We start from the raw sequence: 13,432 nt of genomic DNA, 5'->3' as shown, positions 1-13,432 counted from the left end.
ATTATTTATTCACTTGATTTTTAGATTCACTTGTTGATAGATGTGTATTTGTTGTTCATAATTTGTATCTTTACCTTTTTCTTCTTCTTCCTCTTCTTAAAGGATACCTTTCAGCATTTCATATAATACTGGTTTGGTGATGATGAACTCCTTTAGCTTTTTCTTATCTGTGAAGCTCTTTATCTGATCTTCAATTCTGAATGATAGCTTTGCTGGGTAAAGTGATCTAGGTTGTAGGTTCTTGCTATACATCACTTTGAATACTTCTTGCCACTCACTTCTGGCCTGTATAGTTTCTGTTGAGAAATCAGCTGACAGTTGTATGGGTACTCCCTTGTAGGTAACTGACTGTCTTTCTCTTGCTTCTTTTAAGATTCTCTCTTTGTCTTTTGCCCTTGGCATATTAATTATGATGTGTCTTGGTGTGGTCCTCTTTGGATTCCATTTGTTTGGGGTTCTCTGTGCTTCCTGGACTTGTAAGTCTATTTCTTTCACCAGGTAGGGGAAATTTTCTGTCATTATTTCTTCAAATAGGTTTTCAATATCTTGCTGTCTCTCTTCTTCTGGCACCCCCATAATTCGGATGTTGGTATGCTTGAAGTTGTCCGAGAGGCTCCTTACACTATCTTCATATTTTTGGATTCTTTTTTCTTCTTGCTTTTCCAGTTGGGTGTTTTTTGCTTCTTCGTATTTCAAACCTTTGACTTGATTCTTGCTATCCTCTAGTCTGCTGTTGGATCTCTGTATATTATTCTTAATTCAATCAGTGTATGCTTAATTTCTAGTTGGTCCTTTTTCATATCCTAGAGGGTCTCACTAGATTTCTTGAGGGTCTCACAAAATTTATCGGTGGTTTCTAGAAAATTCTTGAAAAACCTTATAACCGTGGTCTTGAACTCTATATCCAATAGTTTGCTTTCCTCAGTTTCTGTCATTTGTGATCTGTTTCTTTGTCTCCGCATTTTTTATGCTTCCCTGTGTTGGTAGAGTGGCTTTGTGTGCTAGCTGTCTTATAGGGCCCAGTGGCTCAGCCTCCCCAATTACCTGAGGTGGACACTGTTGGTGCACCCCTTGGTGGGCTTTGTGCACAGTCTTGTTGTAGTTAAGCCTTGATTGTTGTAGGTATCACTGGGAGGAATTGACCTCCAGGCCAATTGGCTGTGAGAGTCAGCTGTGTCTACAGTGGGAGAACTTCTGTGCTGTAGACACCCTCATGGGGCAAGACTTGCCTCAGTGGGGCTTTGGTGCTCACAGAGTCTGCCCCCTGAGTGTATCCCTTATGGATCTGAGGAGTTGTAATCTGGATGGTCCCACTCTGACCACTGGGTACACTGGCTCTTGGATCTCTAAGGAGGTACTAATTTAGCCTCTGCCTGAGGCTACCCAGCAGGAGCTATGGAGATATCTGCAGATTCCTCTTTTCTGTTTGGGATTTGGAGGTGCCCAGATGAGGCCCAGCTGTGAAGCAATGCAAGCTGCTGTGGGGCCTTGGGCCTTCTTTTGGAAGTTCTGGGTCTCTGACCCAGCTTCAGTTTGTTAGGTAATTTTCAGATTGCAAAGCCTCTGCGCACAGCTTGGGTGGGGCAGGGTCTCAGGAAATCAACAGGGTGGAGCAAGCAGCTATGGCTGCTCCTCAGTCCTACCCTATGAGGCCCCGCATCTCAGTGTCCCGGTAATCGTTGCAAGCACCTCTGAGAGAAAGCTGCCCTCGAGTTCCAACCAATGCCAGACAGTCCAGTTTCTCCCCGTATGAGTCTGGGTCCCCAGAGATTCACCCAGAACTGGAGTTCAGAGCAGTCAGGAGCTTGAGACTCCCTCCTGATTGAAAAAGACAACTGCATCCTCAGTTGCCAGCCCTTTCCTTGCCCCTCCATACCTCTGCACTTTACTTCCGCACCTCCTCTGAGTCTCAGTGTGCTTTTCTTTTTCCTTCTAGTTGTAGAATTTCCACTCAGCCAGCCTTCCTGTGGTTCTGGATGATGTCCATTTTGTCTTTTAGTTGTATTTTTGAAGTGGTTGTTGGAGGCAGCAATTTCTGGTGTTTACCTATGCCGCCATCTTGGTTTCTCTTTCTCCATTCTTATCCCATTAAAAATATTGTTGCTCAGTTTTTGTGTGTCTAATGCTAAGGATGAATGGGAATCCAAGATGCCAGAATGGACCTAGACCTTGTTGGGGCACATAGTTAGGAGGGTGTCAACTTCCCCCAAACTCTTCTGTCTGGTCAGCTCAGAACTCCGATCTTACCTAATAGAGTCAGTTATACAGGTTGGCAAGGCAGCACCAGGTTCCAGGGCCAAAGGTCACAGAGTGGACAGTAATACAAATAACTGTCCACAACTTTACCACAGCTCCTCCAGGTTCTGAAGCACTTGCTCTAAGGAGGGTGGCAGATTGGGACTTTCAGAGGACAGAGCACAGAGGCCCAGAGAACAGGCACAACCCCCTAACCCTCAGAGGTGCAGCCTCTTCCTCTGGGACAGCTCATGGCTCTCTAACACTGTCCTTTATCAAGCTTCAGCTTGTCACCCATCTTCCCGTCTCTTTGCCCATCTTGCCTTTTGGAACTTAGCTCTCTAGAGTCAGAGTTTTGGACCAAATGTCTGACCTGAGCTGGGAGAGAGGCTGGGTGGGGCTCTGGTCAAGCAGGTGGGGCCAGTTGGGGAAGAGAGAGTGGCTTCTCCATGGCTCTGTTCAATCCAGGATTATTCAGGAAGCCAAGTCAGTGGATGGATATCTTACCTCTGCTTTCTCAGGTGACTTCTTGGTTGGGTAGTTGTTTTTCAGCTAGGAGTTGGGATAAGGTTACGTTTTACCCCCAGGAACAGGTAGAGACTTTTAGTTGGAAAGCTTCATTCCCAGAAAAGATCTGAGTCAGACAAACGCAGCCAGTGGTTGGTGGGAGAAGGGGAAGGAGGACAGGAGAGTGAAAGAGGAAAGCTACGTTGACAATGTCCACTGCTTCATCACTGAGCCCTCTGTCTAGCAGGGGTCCATGGTAAAGGTCACTGAGGCACAGACAGGCTTTCCATTCTCCCTGATATCTTCCTTCCACCTGTTGTGGTTGCCACAGGTCAGATCCTAGTACTGTGTTGCTACACTCCACGGGAACAAGGCGCCCTGTACTCTTTTAAAAAATATATTGTTGCTCAGTACACTCTCCAATAAAACTTTTGCATGCAAATCCCTGCTTCCCGGATACAGATTTAAGACAAGTGCAATAAATTTACTGAAAAGTACTTTAGAAAAATATATCTTTAAGGAGATAAGACAGAATTGGACAGAGGAAAAGATTGTCTTATGGTAGCTTCGAATGAAGCTTTAGAAATACCTGTGGGAAACACTGGGGCTGGAGCTGAAAATGTCCTTCAGAATTGTTCTAAATTTTTCTGAGAGAGATAGGCCAGTCATTGGCCATGGTCTGTCACTTAGAAGAGGTCATAAACTTGAGTGAGAGATTTTCTAAATTTGAATGCACTTTCAAATGAGAGACACAGCTATGGGCCATCAAGAAGAAATATCTCTAGAAGCTGACATTGAGTTCATTAGTATCAAAGAAGATTTTGGAACAGTATCACAATATTCACAGAGGTGTGTAAATACCTGAATTTTAATATTTCTATCTTTGCTAAAGATATGAAAAAATGTGTATAAACTACTAATGATTATAAGTATAACTCAGTATCAGATTCTCTGTCCTTGATATCTATAAACATTCCATTGCAGAACTTGTGACAAATTCAATGATCTCATCAATATATTTTAAGAGAAGATGGGATGTGTTCTCTTGGTTAATAATGGTCTTATCTGATTTCTGGATTATTTTACCATATCATATGTAATGGTTAATTTTTTTTTTTTTACGATTTTCAACAATTGTGTTCTTTGCCATTTAACTTTAGGATGCATGCATATGCACCAAAGGTATATATAAAACATTTTATTTTTATTTTTATTTATTTTTTAAATTGATTTATTGCTTAAAGTATTACAAAGAGTATTTCATATGTCTCCTTTTTTTCCCGCCCTTAACAATCCCCCGGCCTCACCTACCCCCCAGTGTCTTATTCCATTGGTTATGCTTATATGCATGCATACAAGTCCTTTGGTTGATCTCTTACCGCCCCTTCCTGCCCCTCAACCCTCCCTGGCTTTCCCACTGTAGTTTGACAGTCTGTTTGAGGCAGCTCTGCCTCTGTATCTATTTTTGTTCATAAGTTTATAATGGTCTTTATTATCCATGAGTGAGTGAGATCATGTGGTGTTTTTCCTTCATTAACTGGCTTATTTCATTTAGCATAATGCTCTCCAGTTCCATCCATGCTGTTGCAAATGGTAAGAGTTCCTTCTTTTTTACACCAGCATAGTATTCCATCGTGTAGATGTACCACAGTTTTCTAACCCATTCATCTACTGATGGGCACTTAGGCTGTTTCTAGATCTTAGCTATGGTGAATTGTGCTGCTATGAACATAGGGGTGCATAGATCCTTTCTGATTGGTGTTTCTGGTTTCTTGGGATATATTCCTAGAAGTGGGATCACAGGGTCAAATGGGAGTTCCATTTTTAGTTTTTTGAGGAAACTCCATACTGTATTCCATAGTGGGTACACCAGTCTGCATTCCCACCAGCAGTGCATGAGTGTTCCTTCTCCACATCCTCTCCAGCACTTGCCGTTTGTGGATTTGTTGGTGATAGCCATTCTGACAGGTGTGAGATGGTACCTCATTGTTGTTTTGATTTGCATCTCTTGGATGATTAGTGACTTTGAGCATGTTTTCATATGTCTCTTGGCTTTCTGAATGTCCTCTTTTGAAAGGTGTCTATTTACGTCCTTTGCCCATTTTTTGATTGGTTTGTTTATCTTCCTTTTGTTGAGTTGTATGAGTTCCCTATAAATGTTGGAGATTAAACCTTTATCAGTAATAACATTGGCAATGTTATTGATAATATGTTCTCCCATGCAGTGGGCTTTCTTGTTGTCTTGTTGATGGTTTCTTTTGCTGTGCAGAAGCTTTTTATTTTGATGTAGTCCCATTTGTTCATTTTCTCTTTAGTTTCCAATGCCTTAGGAGCTGTATTGGTGAAGAAATTGCTTTGGCATATGTCTGAGATTTTGTTGCCTTTGGATTCTTCTAGTATTTTTATGGTTTCGAGTCGTATACTTAAGTCCTTTATCCATTTTGAGTTTATTCTTGTGTATGGTGTAAGTTGGTGGTCTAGTTTCATTTTCTTGCATGTATCTGTCCAATTCTCCCAACACCATTTATTGAAGAGACTATCTTGACTCCATTGTATGTTCTTGCCCCCTTTGTCAAATATTAATTGAGCATATTTGTTCGAGCCGATTTCTGGGTTCTCTATTCTATTCCATTGATCTATATGTCTCTTCTTGTGCCAATACCAGGCAGTTTTGAGAACAGTGGCTTTGTAATACAGCTTGATATCTGGTATTGAGGTCCCACCTACTTTGTTCTTTCTCAGGATCGCTGCAGCTATTCGGGGTCTTTTTTTATTCCAGATGAATTTTTGGAGAGTTCGTTCTAGGTCTGTGAAATATGCCGTTGGTATTTGAATGGGAAGTGCGTTGAATTTATAAATTGCTTTGGTTAGTATGGATATTTTAATAATGTTGATTCTACCAATCCAAGAACATGGTATTTTCTTTCATCTGTTTATGTCTTCCTCTATCTCTTTTTTCAACATCCTGCAGTTTTCTGAGTAGAGGTCTTTTACCTCCTTAGTTAAGTTTATTCCTAGGTATCTTAATTTTTTTGGTGTGATGGTAAATGGGATTGTTTTTTTAGTCTCTCTTTCTGTAAGTTCACTATTGGTGTATAGAAATGCTATAGATTTCTTGGCATTAATTTTGTATCCTGCTACATTGCTGAATTCATTTATTAAGTCTAATAGTTTTTTGATGCAGTCTTAAGGGTTTTTTAAGTATAATATCCTGTCATCTGCAAATAAGGAGAGTTTTACTTCTTCTTTTCCAATTAGGATGCCTTTTATTTCTTCTTCTTGTCTAATTGCAATCGCTAATACTTCCAGTACTATGTTGAACAGGAGTGGTGAGAGTGGGCATCCCTGTCTTGTTCCTGTTCTTAGGGGAAATGGTGTCAGTTTTTGTCTATTGAGTAGGATGTTGGCTGTGGGTTTGTCATCTATGACTTTTATTATGTTGAGGTATGATCCTTCTATTCCCACCTTGCTGAGAGCTTTTATCAAAAATGGGTGTTGAATTTTGTCAAAAGCTTTTTCTGCATCAATTGATATGACCATGTGGTTTTTTTCTTCAATTTGTTTATGTGATGTATCACGTTTATTGATTTGCGGATATTGTACCATCCTTGCATCCCTGGGATAAATCCTAGTTGGTCATGGTGTATGATCTTTCTGATGTACTGCTGGATCCGATTTGCTAAGATTTTGTTGAGGATTTTGGCATCTATGTTCATGAGGGATATTGGCCTATAATTCTCTTTCATTGTGTTGTCTTTACCTGGTTTTGGTATTAGGGTGATGGTGGCTTCATAGAATGAGCTTGGAAGTGTTCCTTCCTCTTGGATTTTTTGTAGTAGTCTGAGGAGGATAGGTTTTAGTTCTTCCTTGAATGTTTGGTAAAACTCCCGTGTGAAGTCGTCTCGTCCTGGACTTTTGTTTGCTGAAAGCTTTTTGATGACTGCTTCAATTTCTTCCATAGTTATTGGCTTGTTGAGATTTTCAGATTCTTCCTGATTGAGTTTTGGAATGTTGTATTTTTCTAGGTATATGTCCATTTCCTCAAGGTTGTCTAATTTGTTGGAGTAGAGCTGTCCATAGTATTTTTTAACAATCATTTTTTTTCTGTGGGGTCTGTTGTTATTTCGCCTCTATCATTTCTGATTTTATTTATTTGGGTCCTCTCACTTTCCTTCTTGGTGAGCCTGGCTAAAGGCTCATCAATCTTGTTTATCCTTTCAAAGAACCAGCTTTTGGTTTCATTGGTTTTCTGTATTGTGTTTTTGGTCTCTATGTCATTTATTTCTGCTCTAATCTTTATTGTCTCCTTCCTTCTGCTCACTCTGTGCTTTTCTTGTTGCTCTCTTTCTAATTATTTGAGTTGTAGAGTTAGATGGTTTACTATCATTTTTTTCTTGTTTTTTGAGATAGGCTTGTAGAAGTATAAACTTCACTCTCAGGACTACTTTCATTGTATCCCATAGGTTTTGGATTGTTGTGTTTTCACTGTCATTAGTTTCCAGGATATTTTTAATTTCTTCTTTGATGTCATTGGTAACCTAATCAATATTTAATAACATGCTATTCAGCTTCCAAGTGTTTGAGTATTTTGGGGTTTTTTTATTGTAGTTTATTTCTAATATTATGCCATCGTGGTCTGAGAAGATGCTTGGTATGATTTCAATCTTTCTAAATTTGGGGAGACTTTGTTTGTGACCCAATATGTGGTCTATTTTTGAATATGTCCCATGAGCCCTTGAGAAGAATGTATATTCCGTGGCTTTGGGGTGAAGTGTTCTGAAGATATCTATTAAGTCCATCTGATCTAGTGAGTCATTTAGGATTGCTATTTCTTTGCTGATTGTTTGTCTAGAGGATTTATCCAGTCATTTCAGTGGTGTATTAAAGTCCCCTACTACGATTGTATTGTTGTCAGTCTCTCCTTTGATATCTTCCAGGAGTTTTTTTATGTGTTTGGGTGCTCCTGCATTGGGTGCATATATGTTTACCAGGGTTATATCTTCTTGTTGTATTGATCCCTTTAGTATTATGAAGTGTCCTTCCTTATCTCTTGTTATGGCCTTCACTTTGAGGGCTATTTTGTCTGATATAAGTATTGCTACCCCAGTTTTCTTTTCCTTTCCATTTGCCTGAAAGATATTTTTCCATCCCTTCACTTTCAGTCTGTGTGAGTCCCTTCTTCTGAGGTGGGTAGACAGCAAATGTATGGGTCATGTTTTTTTTTATCCATTCTGCCACTCGATGTCTTTTGGTTGGAGCATTTAGTCCATTTACATTTAAAGTTATTATTGAGAGGTACTTGTTTATAGCTATTTCTTTCTGTGTATGGCTGTTTTCTTTCTGAGCTTTTTATTTCTTCTTTTTACACCAGTCCCTTTAGCATTTCTTGCATTGCTGGCTTGGTGGTGATAAACTCCCTTAGCCTTTTTTTGTCTGTGAAGCTTCTTATTTCCCCTTCAATTTTGAATGATAGCCTTGCTGGATAGAGTAATCTTGGCTTCAGTCCTTTGCTTTGAATCACTTTGTAAATTTCTGTCCATTCTTTTTTGGCCTGATGTGTTTCTCTTGAGAAATCATTTGATAATCTAATGGGAGATCCCTTGAATGTAACTTTCTGTTTCTCTCTTGCAACCTTTAAGATTCTCTCTTTGTCCTGAACATTTGCCATGGTAATTATGATGTGTCTTGGTGTGGGTCTTTTCGGGTTCACCTTGTTTGGGACTCTCTGTGCTTGTGTGACTTTTTTTTCCCCCCACCTCAGGGAAATTTTCTGATATTATTTCTTCAAATAGGTTTTCTAATCCTTGTTCCTCCTTCTGTTGTTCTGGCACCCCTATTATTTGTATGTTGTTTTGTTTCATGTTGTCCTATTGCTGCCTTAGGCTCTCCTCCTTTCTTTTAATTTTTTTCTCCAATTGCAGTTCAGTTTGGGTGGGTTTTGCTTCCTTGTCTTCTAATACACTAATTCTGTCCTCCACTTCTCCTAGTCTACTGTTGAAACTTTCAATTGTGTTTTTTATTGCAGCTATATCACTCTTCATTTCTTCTTGGTTCTTACATAATTTATTGATTTTTTTCATCTGTTTCTTCTTGTTTCTTGCATAAGTTGTTGATTTTTTCTTTCGTCTGGTATATGCATTCTAGGACCCTTAATCTGAATTCTTTTTCTGCCATGCTGCATTCCTCGGTTTCACTTAGCTGTTTTTCTGGTGAGTCCTCCTTTTCTTTCCTTTGGGGGTTTTTTCTTTGTCTACCCATGTTTGATCTCACGGATATAGCTAGATGTTGAGTCGTTCAGTGGCTGCTCCTTGGGTGGCAGTGGCTCCTTGGGCTGCGGTTGCTCCTCGGGTGGTTATGGTAGCAGCTGCTCCTTAGTTGACAGCAGCTCCTGTGGTGGGTGCTATTCACAGTTGTGCTGGCTCCTCTGGCTGGTGGGGGGAGGCTTCACACACAGCTGCTGTTTCTCAGACAGAGGGTGTGGTGATCAGGAGGCTGCTGTTCCTTGAATGGGGGCGGGCTACACAAGCAGCTGTTACTCCTTTGAATTGTTACTTTTAATCTTCTTAAGTGGCCTCAGGGCAAGGTGTTTTCCAATATGGTGTGTCAACTGTCTTCCCCCCAGGCAAGGCAGATGTCTATGTGGCTGTGTGAGGGAATGAATGAGCCGAGGAAACTTGTGGTGTCTGCCTTCCAAGCTCTATCCCCCGAGTCCCCAGTGCTGGCCTCTGCTCTCACAGCTCCAGTCCTCTTCTCCCTCCCTCTGCCAGAGCACAAGGTGTTTGGCTCCACAGGGAATGTTTGTGCCTTGGTCCTTTAAGAAGGTGCCTGAACTTTCAGCTGCCACTCCCTGCAGACAGCATCCCACTGCTTTCCACAGCTTGATTCTATGTGAATACCCTCCTCAGCTTGGCGCTCTCTGCTGGGGAGCCCAGCTCTGGGACTAGATCCCAGAATTCTCAGTGGCACCTCCCCCCTCCACCACCCGCTGAGACAACTCTCTGGGACTTCAGTTGCCCTGTGTGGGTCACGTCTCTGCCCCTCCTACAAGTCTCTATGCCGGCTCCACCTTCAGTCTTTGGGTATCAGGGTTCTCTCCTGTGAGTTTTCAGTTTACTATTCAGGAAGCCTTCTCGTATTTCAGTTGTAATTCCAGCTTGTTCCTGGCAGCATGCCCATGCAACATCCTCCTACTCTTCCGCCATTTTTAATCCTCCTCCCATTTTCTTTTCCCTTGGATAACAGCCTCTTCTAGCATTCCCTTCCACTTTCATTACAATAAAATATCAACCACTCAGTGCCATAGTGACTATCCTCTCACCTTGGAGAGTGACTGGAAAAGGGAATCTCATATCCCTTAGTCCACCTCTTCTCCTTATACCTTTCAGCTATAATCCCATGATCAGAGATTTTTCTTCCTCTGTGGGTAAAACACATACATCTGTCTCCCCATCAGCTGTACAGTAGCCTGTACTCTCGTCTCTCACCCAATGTAGATGTAGCCCCCAATAATCAGTCTTTATTGTCCCCATAACCCATCATATCTGACATAAAAGAGGAGTCCAGATAATCCCTCTCTTAATAATTCTGGGCATCATAGCAGGGGTTGGAACTGCCATAGGGAGCTTAACCACTGCTCTACCTATTTTGAAACCTTGTCTCAGGACCTACAAGAAACCTGTGGATGCCCAGCAAGGGGCAAAACTGGGAAAACAAGAACCTCACCCCCAGGATAACCTATTATCCCCTTTCATAATACTAGTGAGGCAACTGAGACCCCCTACTCTTTCCCCCCCTAAAAATAATTTCTAGGTTTCAGTTGTCTTTCAACTCCAGGCCCATAAAAGCAGCAAAACTAGACAAGTGACGCTGTGGCAGCCTCAGGACCAGCTTTTATCTCCCAAGTCATTCAACAGGACCACTTTCAAGCCTTCACCAACCAGTCTCTCAGGGAGATCATGCTGCCACAACCCCTCTCTTCAACCAGAGGAACCTATGTAACATTCAAGCTGAATACAGTCAAAGTCCAACCCCCTGTGATCTCAATGTCCAGACTCAGCAAGAAGTAATTACAGAATATATGACCTTAGTCCCTATTCCATAAAACAAAAAGGCTGGAATGTTAAGTTTGAATGAGCAATTGGATTGATACGCCTTCCCTGGGAACTGACTTTTCAGGTCATTTCACTATGGACATTCCCTTTGACCACAGTTCACTTGCAGTGACCACATTCCATTATCTCACTTCCGGGTATGCATAAATAAGTCTCTGCCCAGGAAAAAGCCCACTAAATATTCTCTAAAAGCCACTGACTCCTGTCACTAGGTGCTGGAGCCATCCAGGCTCAGCCACCTGGTGTGGGGATGATCAAATAAATTCATAATCCCTCACCATTCTGGCCTCAAGCATTCCTCCTTTAGCAACCTAACAGAGTCCTGAAATTATGATTTACTCTCTTTACCTTTCTTCTGATTAATAAGCAGGTCACATGACCCCAATGTCTTACTCATGATGATTCATGATTTTGCTCCATAAAACCCCTTGTCTGTAAACCATAGAAGAGTCCAGGTTTTTGAGTATTAATTACCTTCCCATTCTCCTGGATGGTGACATTCATAAGAAAATAGCCAATTTTTCTCCACTACATTGTTTTTTAATTCCTATATTGATTACAGTGTTACATACATGTCCTTATCCCCCATTTCTCCCCCCCCCACTTCCCCACTCATGCCTTCACCCCCTGTTGTATGTGTCCATTGGTTAGGCCTATATGCATGCATAAAAGTCCTTTGGTTGATCTCACCACCTTACCCCCACCCGACCCTACCTTCCCTCTGAGGTTTGATTGTCTGATTAATGCTTAGGAAAGCATTAATCCTGTTTATGGATCTGTTTTTGTTCATCAGTTTATGTTGTTCATTATATTCCATAAATGAGTGAGATCATGTGATATTTATCTTCCTCTGACTGGCTTATTTCACTCAGCATAATGCTCTCCAGTTCTCTCCATGCTGTTGCAAATAGTAAGAATTCCTTCTTATTTACCACAGCATAGTATTCCATTGTATAGATACACCACAGTTTTTTAATCCACTCATCTGGAAATTACTGAGGTCAGTAAGGATGTTAAAATCAAAGGTCCTGTTTTGGGGCCATTTTGACCTGTTGTCCAACTCATACTGAGGCCATGCCACGTTACAAAAGTAAATGAGGCGTTTAGGACGCAGATCCTGGGACAGGCCCAGTTTAGCCAGGTTGGTGAGCAGGCACCTTAGAGGTGTGCTCAGATCAGGTTTAGAATTTTGATTACCCATGCTCGATACCTGAGGTCAGTAGCCAGGGCTAAAGGACCAACGTCTCAATCATTTAGCTGAGGCTACAGACAGATGGAAGGACCGAGGGACAGGAGGGACGTCTCCACTACCTCTCGGGGTCCGGAGAACCCTTCCCGGAAGGGACTGGAGAACAGGGGGCAATCTCTGATGCGGCCGCGCTTTAAGGACAGAGACGCTGGTGGACGACCCTCAGGGATCGGCACCGGCTGGGACTTACCGCTGACGCTGCCGAGCCGGGGGAGAAGCCAGGGGATCCTGAGCCACGAAAAGGGAGAGGAGGGCACCCCGGACCATGGGGGGACAGTTGGATGGGGTGCTCGCACCTCCCAGGTTTCGGCGCCAAATGTAAGGTTCATGGCGCTGGAGACAAGGTCAGAGAGCCAGGCAAGTAAAAAAGGAGGAACTTTAATCAGCACTCCCGGGCGAGGTTCACGGGTCCAAGGGCGGGGCCAGTGAAGTAGCGCCAAAAGGGAGTGGAGGCACTTTTTTATACAGCTGTTCAGTGAGGGCAGGGGAGTATGAGCTGTGGGAGGTCTGTTACGGGTTCCAGGAAGGAACCAGTATCTGAGTCACCATCTACCTGGTGCACTGGTCTGTTACAGGTTCCAGGAAGGAACCAGTATCTGCGTCACCATCTGCCTTGCGGTTGCATCCATAGGCTCCTGGACTTCCCTCCGACCTAACACATGCAAGGGTTGGTCACCCAGCATTCCGGGTCCTCATGGCTGTCTTAGATAGCTGGGAGAGAAACTGAGACACGGTTCTCAAAACAGCACATTTCTGACCCACTACATATGTTTACTCCCCTGGCCCAGATCCCAAGCAGGTTTTAATTGGAAAATCATCTGCCTTTTTCTTCTGCTCTCTATCTCAGTCAGGTCAAATAGCATCCAGCCAAGACTGTTGCCTCCGCAGTCCTGGACCCACTAAACTTAAAATCCTAAGCCTCCATTTGTGCAGGCCTTTAAAGTAAGGGTCCTGGGGAAAAATTTCTAGGCAAGAGTTAAGAAAGGAAGAGCCGGCTAACTGTTTTCCATCCCTGTAGAAGTTTTTAGCCTTTCAGAGAATTCAGCATTAGAGCCAGACATAGCTCCTAAGTTATCCCATTAATTACTGGGAAACTCGCCTCTTGCCTTCATTGTGATTCTGTAAAATGATTGCACACTCTCGGGAGCATTCCTATAAGTCTCATTTTCACCAGGTTTTATTTCCCAGTCCATTTGAAATTTGGAAAGGTGAGCCATTTCTCATAAATTAAGGGATGCTTCTGGGACTTTCTGTACGCATGTAGAGGGAAAGGCTAGTTCAAGGGGAGGTGCCCCACCGGACTTTGGGTGGCCCTTGGCCAGAGCCCCAT

This window comes from Myotis yumanensis, unplaced genomic scaffold (genome assembly GCF_028538775.1).
Source record: "Myotis yumanensis isolate MYYU_CA2020_CCGP unplaced genomic scaffold, mMyoYum1.0.hap1 SCAF_1, whole genome shotgun sequence".
NCBI lineage: Eukaryota > Metazoa > Chordata > Mammalia > Chiroptera > Vespertilionidae > Myotis > Myotis yumanensis.
The sequence above is the reverse complement of the archived record's forward strand: the minus strand, read 5'-3'. Positions refer to the sequence as shown.